Raw genomic sequence first — 5966 nt, forward strand, 5'->3', positions numbered from 1 at the left:
TCAGACTCATGCAATGTGTTTCACCAGACACAGATAAGATAATCTGAGATCATTATAAGATTCTCACGTGGGATTAGTTCTCAAGACACGCCTATTCTAAAGGCACACTGTAAAGTGTGCCAGCTTGTGATAAAAATGGACATATAGTAATACATCACCATGATAACGGTTTCATTAAAGTGACACTGAAAGAGTTAACTTACCTTTAATCCAAGGCCAAAGTCATCTTAACTCATGGGCATGCTGGGCAGTTGCCAGTTTGCCCCACAAGCATAGGGGCCCCATTGGCTTGCCAACTTTTCAGTATGTTATTCTGGGAGATTTATTCAGAACCTTAAAACCCTCTTTATTTATTTATTTATTTATTATTGCTATTTATAAAGTGCCAACAGATTCCGCAGCGCTGTACAATTAGTGGAGAAACGTACAATATACACAGACAAATACAAGAGGTAAGAGAGCCCTGCCCGTAAGCTGATATCTAGCCATTGGAGCTCTTTTATACAAAGTGCTTGGCTAGATGGCCCGTGAGCTTACAATCTAAAGGATACCATGGGGATTTGAGACAAGAGGTAGCAGGGGAAGTTTGGAGGTGATGGCTGAGCGAGTTAACAGAGAAGCAGCTATTGGTAAGATGTTAGGGGAATGAAGAGGTAATTGGGTGATAATCTCAAACAGCTGGAGGAGCATGCTATATATTTAGGGGGAGCCTGGGTGGGCGGGAGGAGGGGAGGGTGGGCGGGAGGAGGGGAGGGTGGGTGGGAAGTGGGAAGAAAAAATGCAGTCTTTCACTGAGTTGAGTGAGGCCTGAAGAACAGAGAATGGGATTGAACAGTTATATGGAGGTATTTATTGAAACGTTTAGGTGGGCTAACCAGCTCAGCATTGACATCCTGAAGACCATTGACTTTAAACCAATAAATAAAGTAATTATCTGCAAAATAAATTTCACAAATGTTTGTGTCGTACACTTGATTAATACTAAATAATTCATAGTAATTTCGTACTGTGCCATTTCCGTCTGTATGATTTACCAACTGAGTACCATATTTATGTTGAATTTCTTGTTTTTCAACTTCAAGGTTCATCTGATATTGTTCAAATGTTTGTGTTGGTTAATCTCTGCTGTACAGCATGTTTTTTAATATGTAAACACTACCTTTGTTGGAGGTACCAATAAATATAAGTTTCATTTTATCGATAATTTACATTTTTATCTGTATGAGTGGTTGTATAGGCAGGGCCCCAGTGCACTGCTTTGCCCGGGTGCCTATAATGCTGTTAAGATAGCCTTGAGGAGGGCACCTTACTGTAGCTTCTCTCTGCCTCTTGGAGATCACCAGTATTAATAATCTAATGGCCAACCCACTGCTTCTCAAGAGAAGTATTGGGACACATGGAGCACACAGCGGCAATCACCTTGCTGCACCGGCAATGCTTCTCATTTATTTCTGCTAGGGCACAAAGCAATCAGGAAGAGCAACATCCTGGTTGTGTGATTGACAGCTGGCATGGTACCACTTAGGAGTCTTATCAAAGCACTGAAAGGGGTGAACACACTAAAGGTTAACCCCTAAAGTAATATGTTAATAAGACATAATGGGTGTCTTTTTAACCAGGGTGGACACAGAAGAATGCTCTCCTTTTTTCTTCTCCCCATGCACAGTAGGATAACTGTTAGTCGTGCCAAAGAATACCCTCCTCCTATGCCCTGGCTCCTATTCTCATTCACACTCCATGTGCAGTTCTATGTGAGTAAATTTAATGGAGTGGGTGGACGTACAATTGCCTACTCACTTTTAGATCTAAAGATATGTGCCATTTGAATATGACTATGAATCCTCAATTATTTGCCAATACCCTACCCCTAGCCATATTCCAGAGGATTACCAGTCACACTGGCACAGTGCCAACTAAATCAAAATAAAATAAGTGCCACAATAATATAATATTCCAGATACCCCTTAATATATGTGAACATGGTGGTGGGCTTCGACTTTAATTACTAAACACGAATTACAGAGAACTGATCAATGAAGGAAATTATCTGAGCTGTAAAAATAGCTATGACTAAACTTTACAATTGCTTTTGTCAATGTATCCAACTCTAGGTTTAGTGAACCAACCTGATAGTCCCAGTTTCCGTTCACTGTAATGTGAATCATGTTTGAAGGAATATTTTGGATAAATGTGTTACTGAGCATGCTTTCTTTATTAAATGCATATGGAAGAAATCGGTAGCAAAAAAAAAAAAAAAAAAACACTCCAGATATGCAACCAATTCTATATAACCATCTTGAGAAAATATTAGAAGGTAATTTTCCTTAAAATAAATTCAGAATTGTATTTTTTTTTTTACATCATAGAAATTACAAATTTGAAAATTCTACTTAAGATTCTACCAAGAAGAAATAAAAAGTGATGCTAAAACTGCAGTACAGTCATTGCCTGCCCTAGTTTGATACTTAACTATCCTATAGTTCCATAGTGACCAGACCGTTTTTCAATTTTCATTCCATTAAGGAAACCTTTTCAAGTTTCTGTTTTTACAGAAAACAGATCTATGCAGGATATTATTGACACAATGTGGATAATAATTATGGACAGTTGCTGTATGTTCTGCTACAAATGTAACCAGTATTTATCCGGCGTACATCAGAGCCATGGGTGCCCTCATGGACGTTCCTGTTTGTTGGATATAAAATCCAGATTCAAAACTAAAATAATTCAAGGTTAAACATAAATGTAGTAATTCCATAATGTATTTATCTGAAGTAAGCGATTATATATCATAGTGGCACTGTGATCATTTGGTGTTTCTCCTTTCGTATCTACGAATTCCTTACTACTAACCGGCACACAGTGGGATAAGTTCTCAGTGTTGGGAGTTAGACTCATAGGTTGTTATGGGTATATTTGTTGGTAGGCACTCAGGGATTATAGATATTGATCACTTTGATATAACATTGAAATCTTCCTTCCAGTCACTACGTAAAATATTCTTTTTCGAGAGTGTCCTAACAATATCCCAACAACCATCCCTATTGTGTAAATAGATGTATTTATGTATATATTTTTTCTATACTTTACTGTATAATATATTAAAGGGACACTATAGTCACCTGAACAACTTTAGCTTAATGAAGCAGTTGTGGTGTATAGAACATGCCCCTGCAGCCTCACTGCTCAATCCTCTGCCATTTAGGAGTTAAATCCCTTTGTTTATGAACCCTAGTCACACCTCCCTGCATGTGACTTGCACAGCCTTCCATAAACACTTCCTGTAAAGAGAGCCCTATTTAGCCTTTCTTTATTGCAAGTTCTGTTTAATTAAGATTTTCTTATCCCCTACTATGTTAATAGCTTGCTAGACCCTGCAAGAGCCTCCTGTATGTGATTAAAGTTCAATTTAGAGATTGAGATACAATTATTTAAGGTAAATTACATCTGTTTGAAAGTGAAACCATTTTTTTTTTCATGCAGGCTCTGTCAATCATAGCCAGGGGAGGTGTGGCTAGGGCTGCATAAACAGAAACAAAGTGATTTAACTCCTAAATGACAGTGAATTGAGCAGTGAAATTGCAGGGGAATGATCTATACACTAAAACTGCTTTATTTAGCTAAAGTAATTTAGGTGACTATAGTGTTCCTTTAAGGAACTGACACTCACACAATTAAATACAACACTGAAAGCCACTTTTAACTGTTTTCTTTTGAATTTATATGATTTTGAAAATAACATCATGATCCAGTTTCTACTAAGCAAGGTTGGGACATACATTGCATATTAAGAGAAATACAAGCATTCTTAAATTTCTGAGCCTCTTTCCTGTATGCTTTCTCTATGTCGACTGCCAGGTGCACAGGACAAAGATTGTAACAATCGTAGACAAGGGAGCTCAGGCAGGGATGTGTCAAGGTATTTGCAAGGTATTTGCCTTGGGTGGCAATTTCCAGGGGCGACACCGGGCCGGTGGGGGTGATCCCTTCAGCCATTCAGTGTGGCCAGATTTTTCGCCTACCAACCTAATCTATTTAATAAGAAATCCTCATGTCTGCTGTATCCTATGATTGAATCATCAGTCTTGTTTTTCATGCAGATTTGTATGTTCCAGCATTCAATATACTGCTGTAGTATACAGCTAAGCAACCTTAACTCACTCACATGCTACACTACATTGCAGTAACTATTCATCAATGTTAAATCTGTTATATTGTTTGTATTTAAAAATAAAAATAAAAAATGTGCATGCACTCATGCCACTGCTCAATCCATTTGAATATTTATGTACGTTGTTTAAAAAAAAAAATAATAATAATCCACCCAGCTATCCCAAACGTAGGGAGGCTGGGTGGATTTAAATTTTACAAAATTATAATAATAATTGCGAGTGTGGGGAAATGTGTGTGTGTGTTTGTGTGTCAGTGAATGTGAGTGTGAGTGTGTGTGTGTCAGTGAATTTGAGTGAGTGTGTGTGTGTCAGTTTCAGTGAATGTGTGTGAGTGTGTGTGTTTCAGTGAATGTGTTTGAGTGTGTGTGTCTGTCAGTGAGTGTGTGTGTGTCCAGTGAATGTGTGTATCTGAATGATTGTATGCGTTTGTCAGTTAGTTTATGCGTCTGTCAGTGTGTGTCTAAATGATTGTATGTGTGTCAGATTGTGTCAAATCAGTGAGTGTATATGTGTGTATGTCAGTGTACCTGAGAGTGTGTGCTGGTCCGTGAGTGAGTCAAAATGTGTGTAAGTTAACAGGAAGGGGCAGGTACATTTAAATTAGGGGGTGTATGAAATCTGTCATGCCTAGGGCAGCACCATATTAAAATACCACTGAGCTCAGGTGGAGGCATGGAGGATGTATGAAACAAAAAGGGTTTCCATCCCAGGATCCTCTGAACCTGGGAGTCAAGGTGGAGGAAAAGGGTCCGGGTCTCTTTGTCTCCCAGGCACAGAAAGCCCGCCAAACTAGCCAGTGACCCATAAGTCCCCCCCCCCCAACCTTAGGAACCTCCAAACGAGTACATTTTCCCAGCTGGTCTCCTTCGTGAGGCTCCTGTGCGAACACCAAGCAAGGGAAGTGTCTCCTTTCTGGATACGAATGCTCCCCCTGGTTGGCGTTCGTCTATACGAAATGGCGGCCATCCAGGGGGAGCAATCATTAATTACTTCCCTTGCAGTTTCGCACTTCTGTTACTGGTGTGAACATTTTAATTAATTGGGGTGAACATTCTAATGGGGCTCTGGGGTGGTCCCCATTCGGGAGACAAATGGGTTCTGTTCATATGGACACTCCCAAACAAGGGAACAAGGCACAGCACATGAAAAACAGGGGAAAAAACACAATACAAGGGGAAACCATACGAATAAGCAGTGGTTCTGCCACATGAGGTATTACCGATACAAAGATGGAGGCATGGAGTACTTATAAAGTGTTGGGACAGATCTTGTAACATTAATGGAGGTGTCCAGTCACAGGACACCTCCATTAATGTTAAATATAAGCATAAGTAAAAATAATAATAAAAAAAAAAGAAGTGATAGTTTTACTTTAAAATGCCAGCAAAATTTGATCTTTTTAAATCAAATGTAATGTCGCTTACATTTCTGATAAAGAAACCCTTCTAAGATCTCTACAATTTCAAATTAGACGTCACAGTTAAGATATTAATTGGTGAACGGCAGATGTTTGGATTAAAGTGGAACTTACAGATTTCTATAATTTCTATCATCATATTTTAATAAGCATATTAATAAGTAAATTGTACTTTACTTAATCTAGTGGGAATTAATTTTAAAGACAGATTACTGTATCATAATTAGTTGTGCTCTGTACAACGATGATGAAATGAAATAATCTCTGACTGAAAGTCCTATCAGGGGTTTAGTGCCCTGGACCCAACTGTCTTATTTGATCTGTCATGGAAATATTAAAAAGAAGGAAATAAATATTAGAATCTGTTAATTACATGA

Source organism: Pelobates fuscus, chromosome 1, assembly GCF_036172605.1.
Source record: "Pelobates fuscus isolate aPelFus1 chromosome 1, aPelFus1.pri, whole genome shotgun sequence".
NCBI classification, from domain to species: Eukaryota; Metazoa; Chordata; class Amphibia; order Anura; family Pelobatidae; genus Pelobates; species Pelobates fuscus.